Genomic DNA, 11,695 nt, shown 5'->3' on the forward strand with positions numbered 1-11,695 from the left:
AAGGTCATCAGAGTATTGTTTTAGGTCATGAGCGTATTGTTTTAGGCCTAAAAATAAATTTATTTACACTTAGTTTAATAACTCATATTTTATATTAAATTTTAATAATTTAATTGTTAAATTTAAAATTTTTAATGCATAGATCAAATTTATAAATTTTTAAAAAATTTAAAAATTATTTGATATTTTATTTTATTAATTCAAAATTAACGGATAATATAAAAATATTTTATATGTTGATTTGAATTAATGAAAAGAAGTATTAAATGTTTTTCAATTTTTTTTAAAAGTTTGTAAACTTAATCTATGCATTAAAGATTTTAAATTCAACGGGTTGATCGTTGAGATTTGATATAAAATATGAGTTATTGAACAAAGTAAGTTTAAGTAGACTTACTCTTGGAGTAAACGAATTCCTCCTCATATATATATATATATATATATATATATTAATATTATAGATTAATTGAAAAGTTTCTTTTTATTTAAAAAATTATAGAAAAAATTAGTTTAATTTTTCTTTGAATTCAAAATAAAAATGACATACTAATGAATTTCATAAAAATAGCTAGTATTATTTGTAAAAGAATATTTTGATGAAAGTGATAATGATAAAGTTACATATTATTTAAAGATTAATATATTTTTTCTTATTAAAAATATTTAATTTTTGATTATTTTATGCATAGATCAAATAATTTTAATTTCTTATACTCAGCATATTTTAACAAATTTTAAAATATGAAATCAAATTGAACTTTTTACATCAATTTCAATAACAGTGAGTGAACACTTCTTTCAATATAGTTTATTATATACATGGGATATTCTTTTGGACATCTTGGTTAAAAGATTAAAGTTAGTGTTCTTACCGGAAATCTGCTGTAGAGCTGATCCGCCGGGTAAGATCGGTGAGCCTCCTTTGTTGGGTGTATTGGTGCTCCGAGATGGGGGAGGTACCTGCAAAAGAGACTCCGATGCTAAAGTTAGGGTTTGCATGAGTAATGGTCTCATATATATTATGCACATACCTTGAGGTGATCTAGGTTTGCCTTGGGCTTTTGGGCTTGAGATAAGATATATCATGATATGATATGATATAATTGAAGGGCGGATCTAGTCTGGGACGAAATCCTCGGAATCAGGTATGATTCGCTCAAATGTCGGGCTGACGTCATGCACCGCGTGCCCGGGGTTACTTATTTGCAACACTAATCCGGGCTAGGAGCCCGGGTGCGAAGTACGGTTAGTACAGTTAGTAAGCATTAATTTAATATAAATAGTATTGATTTGTTTTCTAAAAATTAAAAATATTAAAAGAAACCCTAATAAAAGAAAATATGTCTTAATAAAAATATTAAACTATATTAAAAAAAATTACATCCATATAATATTTATGGAATAATTTAAAATATTTGTAATTATTGTTGCTGAAAAAAAATTCTTAGAATTAATATTTTTAGATTCAATTGATATAAACTATATTTGTTATGAGATAATGATCCAATGAAATATCACTAAGTAGGATTTAAAAATTATTTGATTATTAAAATTTAATTAAAAATTTATAATTGAAAATTTTAAAATAATTAAACAGATATGAAGAAATATATTAAAATATGACTCATAAAATTTGTTTAAGGTTTCAAATTTCCTTGACACGGTCATGTATTTATGAAAAATACAAGCAATTATGGACTTTGTAATTTAAATAGTCAGATAAGATAATATTTTTATGCATAAAATAATTTAAATGATAAATTAGAGTTAAAAATATTGAAATTTAGACAACAATTTAAATTATAATAATATTAATTAATTTAAAAAATCAATAAGGAGATGTGCTCCAATATTATAAAATGGAGTAAATACTGAATAGAAGCGTCATTTGTAACGACCTGCCAGGTCTTACACTGTCTATAGTGTTCAAATACAAGTATAAAATAAAATCTCACTACTAAACAATTATATATATAACAAGAATACACAACTAAAAAGTTTCATAATATATATATATAACTGAAAGTAGGGAATAATACCCTATACAACAACTAGGTAATCAAAAGCTACCAATCAACTAAATACAATGTCAGCCCTCTTCCTGAGTCCTAACCAAAAAGAAGCTCACCCAGTCCAGTAGAGCACCTAATCTTGATCTGCTCGCATACCAAGGTATGGTCATCGCAGTCCCAACCACATAGGAAAAACATGTTAGGGTAAGCTCACAACAATAATCATAAAAAAATAGCATCAACAAATAATAAACAGCAATAGAATTCTACTTTCAACTTGCAACTTAAAGCAACACAACATCTACAACAATAAATATACAATATCATCTAATAGCAATAAAATTTTCAACACATCGTACTTTATTCAAATTGGCCGCTTGTAATCGGTATAGCTCGGCCTGACCATACCGTGGTCGCTTCATACACGTGTGCCTCGACCTTGCTCACACACGGGACCAACCAAGTCCTAGAGGAGAACAACACATCACCCACTCCAAGGTACAACTTTCCAAGGAGGTTTTTTAAACAAATTGGGCTCTCAGAGCACAACAACTATCTCAATCCGCACAATGGGATGAACAACTTTGAAAACTTCTTCTCTAGTCCTAGTGATCAACAACTCATCATAACATAATCACATAGTATTATCACAATAGCTCAATTATCAACTCATTCATACAACATTATATACAACTTGAATGCAACAACCCATGCAACATCAACTAATGCGTCGTCACACATATACAACTAGGAGATCTCCAACAACTAAGGTTGAGCAATCTAGGTGGCATAAACCCTACCGAATCCAACATTTGACCTATCTCAACCAAGTCAGGTATAGGGCATCGTTAGGAACTCCGAAGAGAACCAGGTATAGACAACAATAAGCGATTACTCGGGTGTGCCACTTAGACTCGGAGGTCCAGTACCTACTTTCAGGATAGAAGGGTTTAAGTATGAGCCTACCACGGCCTTGGCTAGCATCACCAATCCACATATGGAGTTAGCTCACCCACTATCCTCCAAGTACCACGCATCCTCCAGTACCTAGTCAAAGACTACATCTCTAGCTAGATACCTTACTCAAATTGGTCATTCAACTTTAAAATAACTTTCAAATTATAACCTTAGTACTATGTATCTCAACATAGGACATATATCTTCACCATATGTCCCCAACTTTACAACAATAGGCAGCTTTATAACTTTACGACAATAAACAACTTTATAACTTTACAACTTTATAACTATAGGCATCATAACAACTTTACAGCTATAAACATCATAACCACTTTACAACAATAGGCATTTTTACAACAATAAGCAATTATAGTCATCAATCTTAACTTTAACAACTTTAAGGCAACTTTCAACTTTACAGCAATAGGCATCATTATACTACTTAATTAAACAACTAGAACAACTATAATCATTATAATATCAACTTAATTAATGCAACTTAACAACTTTAAATAACTTTACAACAATAATCTACTTCAACTTATACATCTCGAATTATTAATAATTCAATGATAAACAACATGTAAACAACTTAGTTTCATCAACCACACAACCTATAAACAACTTAAGCCAACAACTACTCAACTCATCTTCATTAGGCAACTTAACAACTTTACAACCTTATAAACAACTTTAACAATACAACATATTCGACACAAATTACAAATCAACCAACATATTTAAAGTTCATCTATCATGCCAACTTACACAATGTAAACAACATAAATCAACTTAAGCACCCAACAACTCAACCATTTCAACAACAAAAAAAATACAATGCATAAAGCTTCCCTAACCTGAATATTGGCTCCGAACAACCAAGAATTCGGGAATAAGAAAAACTTTCCTCCGAGCTCGACTCCAAAACTTCAATCCTTCAAAATCAAGCTTCCTAGCGGACTAGAGTCTTTCTTTCTAAACTTCTCTCCCTTCCTCTCCCTCTTTTTTCCCTTTCTCTCCCTCCTTAACACCTATTTATAGAGGTCAAGAGTGACCAGAATGGCCCGTTTCGAATCCAGAACGGCTCGTTTTGGGCTCCTTTGTCATGTGTAAAATTTACATGCAGAACGGTCCGTTTTGAAACCAGAACGACCCGTTCTAGAGTTCAATTTAACTCACAACAACCACATTTGGAACGGCCCGTTCCATTCTAGGATTTATAGGCCTATTTAGTAGTCTAGAATGACCTATTCCAGTTTAGGAACGACCCATTCTAGGCTACTGAACCACCCTTGTTTTAGTAGTTTGGAACGGCCCGTTCCAAATTTGGAATGCCCCATTCCAGTCTACTAACTGCATTACATCATTCCCCACGAGCTTCATGGTTTTCTGCGATGTTTTAAAATTGTGATAATTGATTCGGTAAATGTATTCGAGAGTGAGTCATTAATCGAATTGTATTACTTATAATATTAATGGTGACGTTAAAGGTATGTAATATTGTCAATGCAGACAATAATATCAATAATGATGACGTAAAAAAAATTATTTTCAAATGTAGTTAGAGTAAAACTATATTCACAAATATATTTTTCTTGATTTTTAAAATAAATATAAAAATATTTTGAAATTTAGTTAAAAACTCGGCTCATTCTAGCCAAACATGTTAATTGCATCTAAAATCCTAAAACCAAGAAATCTAATCCCCAAGGATCCATTTGGAAGAGGTAAGACCAAGAAAGGTGAAGGTTGATCCAAGGAGGCTCACCCATGAAGACCATTAGGCCTCTAACTAGGTCTGTGGTTAGGAGGCTAGAGGAGGCTTCTATAGAGGAGGTGCTTCTTAGACCTATGCTCAATATGAGTATTGAGTATGATTCCTCTTTTTAGTCTCATAGTCTCTATTGTAAATATATTGTATAGTTTGATTTCTTGTACCTTGTATATAGTAGATACTTGTATAGGTGTATTTTTGCCTTTGTATTTGTGAGGCACCTTATTTCCTTTTTAGTAGCTATTGTATATTGTTTCTAGGGTAGGTTACTTGGGCACTTTGACTCCATTTAACCTAACCTAGAAATACACTCTTTTCTTAGTTTTCTAGTAGTAGGATTGGGAGTGGCATTAGCAAGCTAGAGAGTGTTACTAGCAATTTATCCAAGAGGTGGTCCTAGGCTAAAATTTACATATTGGACTCATTTTACTCCTAATTTTTCATAGATTTGATTTAGCTAGGTTCCATTCACATTGGATGAACCTAACTAAACCAAATTAACAATTTCAAAACCGGTTGGAGTAAATTAATTCCAAAGAGCCACCCACCTAGATGTGTTCACACTTGTGTTCACATTTGTGTTCACACTTGGCCAAATTGCTTGGTTCTTCTCAAGCTTAGAAGCTTGAAGCACAAGCTTCTCCTTAGCTTGCTTACTAAGCAAGCTAAGTGAGTAGCTTGCTCTCCAAGCCTCTAGACCATGGATGGTTAGCTAGACCTTACCATGGTTCCTAGTGAACCATGGTTAAGACTAGCTTGCTCTCCAAGCTTCCTACTCCTATATTTTCGTTTTTCCTTCATTGTAAAACACTTTTGGATGTATTGAGATTTCATTTCTGAAATTGTGTTCAGATTTCTCTCTTCTAAAAGTCCCTAAACCTCTTTGATATTCATCCAATTCTCTTATCCCTTCATTAGAAGAGTGTGGTGAGGATTGAAGTGGCTTATCTCTTCATCAAGGAGTGGCGCCTCTTGGGAGTGTTCTCCACCAAACCGTGGTGGTTCTAAGGTCTCCTCCTCCATTGGAGACCTTAGCCAAGCTTAGGAAGAATCAAGGAGTTCAAAATCTAGGGAGGAGCTTGAAGGAAACTCAACATCAATCCGGGTTTCTCAACAAGTCTTCCATCACTCTCCCTCTTTTTTTCCCTTTCTCTCCCTCCTTAACACCTATTTATAGAGGTCAAGAGTGACCAGAATGGCCCGTTTTGAATCCAGAACGGCTCGTTCTGGGCTCCTTTGTCATGTGTAAAATTTACATGCAGAACGGTCCGTTCTGAAACCAGAATGACCCGTTCTAGAGTTCAATTTAACTCACAACAACCACATTTGGAACGGCCCGTTCCAGTCTAGGATTTATAGGCCTATTTAGTGGTCTAGAATGACCTATTCCAGTTTAGGAACGACCCATTCTAGGCTACTGAATCACCCTTGTTTTAGTAGTTTGGAACGGCCCGTTCCAAATTTGGAATGCCCCATTCCAGTCAGTAACTGCATTACATCATTCCCCACGAGGTTCATGGTTTTCTGCGATGTTTTAAAATTGTGATAATTGATTCGGTAAATGTATTCGAGAGTGAGTCGTTAATCAAATTGTACTTATAATATTAATGGTGACGTTAAAGGTATGTAATATTGTCAATGCAGACAATAATATCAATAATGATGACGTAAAAAGAATTATTTTCAAATGTAGTTAGAGTAAAACTATATTCACAAATATATTTTTCTTGATTTTTAAAATAAATATAAAATATTTTGAAATTTAGTTAAAAACTCGGCTCATTCTAGCCAAACATGTTAATTGCATCTAAAATCCTAAAACTTGAAACCACTCCAAATAGGCTTAAGATTCCTTGAGTGTAGTTTCTTGTATGTTGAGCTAAAAGTGGAAAGTCATATTAAACTTGAAAAATGTCATTCTTCAATGTCAATAGCTACAGTACATGGGAGTATATATAGCTAAATAAACTTCACTAAAATAAAACTAACATACAAGAAAAAAGTAGTGGTCACTTAATAAAAACAATAATAACTAACTAATTTTTAACACCCGACAAGCTAAAATGGATATTAATCATTCCATGCTTAGAGAAAAAAAGGAGTAGTTTAGTTAAAATATCAAGTCACTTGTTCTTGAGTCGAGATAGGAAGTAAATGATGAACTCCAATTTGGACCTTGATGCAAATAAGTCATAATTCATTTCAATGTGCTTTGTCCTTTTGTGGAAAATAAGATTGTTAGCAATGTGCAAGGAAAATTGGTCCTTTGGATGGTCAATGTGCAAATCACGAAGAAAAAGTAGAAGTTATTGACCTTTGCATGTACCTAGGGATGACAACGGGGTAGGTTGGATATAAGTTTCATGATACCCATCTCCGTCCCCACGGTTCAAATCCATCCCCATCTTCGTACCCATACCTGTCAGGTATATAATTTTCGTCTCATTCCCATCCTCGTCGAGTATTGGATATACTTGTACCCGTACTAGTATCTGTCAAAAGTTACTTTTTTTTACAAAAAAAAAATACAAAATATTTTTTAATTATTTTTTCATTATATTATAATTATAATTAAGTTATTTTTCTATCTCATATTTTAATCAAGAGACTTCTTAATAATTAAACAATTATAAATATTTCACATTATAATAAATAATCACACATAATTAAATATTAAAATTCTTTAACACAATTAAATCGGGGGTGGGTATTAAACTAGGGATGGGGATAGGGACAGTTACGGGTATGGGGCGGGTAAGTGTATACCTATACCCATACCCAGTTTAGTATATCGGGTTTTACTTGTACCTATACACGATCAAATTAGGTATTTTCGGTCAAAGTCGAGATGAGTTCGAATATTACTCACGGGTATGAATTTATTTATCATCCCTACATGTACCTTGAGCTAAGTCTCTATACATTTCTTCGATTATTTTTTGCTCTTCCACGAAATGAGAGCATTACCAAGGATACAACATAACCCAAAGATGGATTTTCTAGTATAGGCCAGCTCCTTAATTAGTCATAATTAATAAATTCTTTAAGTGTCAAACGAAGTCTTTGGGAAAGAAAAGGCCAAAACTAGGCCCACTTTTGATATAACGAAGGATGCAATAAGCTTCTTGTTAATGAAACGAAGTAGGGACATCCAAATAGTCTTTTGACAACATAACTAATATCTAGTCAAGTATGTTTAAGATAAAGAAACCTCCCAACTAACCAAATTAATCTTTCTAGCTTAAGTTCTCTAAAGTATATTTCTTGTCTATATACGAACAACAATCGTAAGGTAGCTTATCAACTTTGCAATCAATAAGGGAAAATGAGTGAAATTAAAGATTAATTATTGATATTATTAAAAAATGAGAGAAAAAGAAGAAAGTCATATTGAACTTGAAAAATGTCATTTTTCTCTATTAGACACACGATAAATATATATAATTGAACAAAGATTGATTGAAATAAAATTGACATGCAAGAAAAAGTTGTTGCCATAATTGAAAAAATAACTAATTTATAACAAATATATAAAAAGTTGTTTAGTGAGAAAGGTCCCACTAAAAATAAAAATGATCAATCAAGTTTTCAATAAAAATTAGTTATAAGTTAATAAATGTTTTGTAACAATAACATAATTATTCTAAGAAATGAAAATGTACCCCCAAATCACGGGAAAAAAAGAAGTCTAAAGGGATTGAAGTGTGGATCCTTCCATCTTGTGCCACATGAAAGTGTTTGTATTGGTTATTGATAAAGTCAGAATCCAAAGTTCCCTATTCGTTAGGCTAAATGTTTATTAGGTGGCTCCCATGTCCAGCTAACGTTCCACGAGGCTAAAACAAAAGTGAAAACCCGATTCCTCAAAGGTGATAATGTAGGTCTTAGCTTCAAGATCACATTGTCATAGCCCTCCCACATTTAAGAGAGAGACCAAAAAGGCCTACAAGATCTTATTGAGACAGAGACCCAAAATCCATCTTTGGATTGTGATCCTGCGTCAGGAACAGTGGTATGAGATCATGTAAAATTTTAAAACATTAAATAAATAATAAAATAATTCACTCAACAATCAAAACATTGGTCCTCAATTTTAGTAAAAAAGCATATAAAAAAAAATGATGGAATGAAGTAAAAAGCCTGCAATAAACTAACGGAATCCCATTTACGACAAAAAAAATGGTCCTGCAGAAGGGTGGTGCAAGAGTAACTTTCAAAAATGGTCCTGCAGGACCAGGTCAGATTTTTCCAAAGCAAGATACTTTCAAGAAGCAAAAATACCCACACTCGTGGATATGTAGATAAAATCCGTTACGGATAATAAATAAATAGGCTAATTGGGTACTCACGGATAATGGAGACGAATAATTTTTTACCCATTTATAAATAGGGCTGAGGTGGGTATGATGATATTCATACTCGCGAGTACCCGTTTAATAATATTTTTTAAATATCTTAATTATCTTTGTACCATATAACCCTAAAATTACACTTCTTCGTCTTATTTTCTTACAAAAGTGAGGTTGATGAAGTTACTAACATGTGTTAAGCATGTTATAGAATTATGTTGGATATAATTCGATTAATTTTCTAGCTTTGATTGGACCAATAAAATTTATGTATTTTAAGTTGTTTACTTCCGTTTGAAATTATGAGATTGAATTATTATAGCTTTGTGATGAGACTTTAACTTACTTTTGAGATTGATGTATTTTAAGTCATTGATTATCTTACATTTTCATTATTATTTCAACAAAATTAACGTTAAATACAAGTTCAAAATTAACATTGAATTTTTATTTTTAATATTTCAATGACATTAAATATAGACTTAAAATTATTTATAATATAAATTTTTAATTTCTTAAAAAATTTATAAATATTCATGGATATCCATGGATATTCGTGGGTATTCAAGAAAATCATGGATACCCGCTCAATGGCTACCTGCGCGGATATAGGTGGGTATGGAGATAATTTTCATCTAGTAAGGCGGGGACAGATTTACTATTAACCACCCCAATGGGGCCCATTGCCATCCCTAAAGCTAGGCAAAAGAAAAATAAATATCCAACACATTTGTTTAAATTCTTTTTTTGGTACATTTGTTTTAATTTAATGGGCTGGTATATGAGATTAGCCCTATTTACTATGTACCCACCTTTCCTTTTTTATTTATTTTTTTTTTTAATATCAAATATATCCTTCTATTTTTTTTTTCTGGATGTTAATTATACTTTAAATTCTATCTTTACACTCGTTTTTCATTATTATTAAAACCTAATTTTAAACTTTAGTCTTCACTCCCTATATTCATTATTCTTCAAGCCTTAATTACGTAATAAAGTGATTTTTTATTTAAGAAATTTACATGATAATGTAATTTTTCTTCTATGTAGTTCTACGTTACACAGTATTTTCAATGTCCACATATTTTACGATTTTGTTTCAAGACACATTGACTAAGAGTATTGTCTCAAGTGTTGCTCTCATTATTTTGTGAAGGCTTAAATACGTTTTTAGTCCCCGTAAATATAAGTCATTTTTATTTTAATCCTTATAATATTTTTTTGAAACTTTTAATCCCTTAAAATCTTTCTGTCATACATTTTAATCCTTTCCATTAAATTATCAGTGATTTAGAAAATAGTTTGCTTATCTGTCATACATTTTAATCTTTTCCATTAAATTATTAAAAACAAGATGTTATACACAAACTAAGCACCAAGTATGCTAGTTTAAGATTGAAATTGACTATAATTGTCATTAGTATCTCAAGTCTCAACAATCACAATACTAAAAAAAATTTCTAAAATTGAAATTGCATCTATCTTACTTCACTATTTGCAATCTTGTGTCTATTAAAAAAACAATTATTCTATCAATGCAACAAAAAAAAGGTTTATTTTATTAATATCAATGAGCAACATCATCATTGACATTTATATCTCTAGAAGCCACATTTGTTGCTGCAACACCAGTAACTATAACACCACTTGCTGCAGCTTCACTCTGATTTCCATCGCCACTTGTTCCAACTCCACAATAATTTTCCTCATTAAGTTGTCCATTTGCTGTATTTTTACATTGTTTCCCTTTTTTCTGCATTATACAACACAACTCATTTAAATTGATATTTATTAGTGAGAAAATTAAAGAAAATATAATGTTAATTACCTTAGATTTGGTAGTAGTTGATTGTTGTTGTTGTTCTCCACCACCTTCTAGTTGCTTAAGAAAATATAATGTTAATTACCACCTTCACTATTTTACACCCTTCCAAGCACATGTAGAATCTACCAAATTTGGGCATCACATTTGGAGAAGGCCTTTCCAATTGAATCTTGCATGTATTTAATCTACTAGCCTTTTGAAGCTCAGCACAATAACTCCACAACAATGCATATTGATTCCTTGCATCCCCTTCAACTATATCTCTAGCAATTTGTCATGCTTTGAATGCGCATGATATACTAATTCCTGTTGAATAGTTCCTTCTAATGTCATCCACAATCTCATTCAAAGTAATCCTACTATTACTCCTTAACTTATCTACTAACACCTTTGCAACCCATTTAGATTTGGCATTCTTGTTGTCAAATACTCGTCCACAATTGTGCTCACCAACAAATGTCTTAAGTCTAAATGTTTTATCATCCTTACTCATGAAAGCCATGAAGTTGCATCCTTCACCCTTACACTCAACCCTTACTCTAATTGAATCATTTTTGACAAATTTGATTTCTCTCCCGTTTAGCACAGCATGTTCAAGAATGGCATCCTTGAACTCTTTCAAGGATCGAAATTCCATGCCAAGTTGGAACTTAAATTCCTTACACATATCTTCTCCATGAAAGGTGCGATACTTTGGTTTGGAATTAAAATCTGAATCAGAGTCATCCAAGTCACTGTGTAACTCATCACTAATATACTCTTCATCTATTTGATG

The sequence above is a fragment of the Cajanus cajan genome, chromosome 3, assembly GCF_000230855.2.
Source record: "Cajanus cajan strain Asha chromosome 3, NIPB_CcT2T_4, whole genome shotgun sequence".
Lineage (NCBI taxonomy): Eukaryota > Viridiplantae > Streptophyta > Magnoliopsida > Fabales > Fabaceae > Cajanus > Cajanus cajan.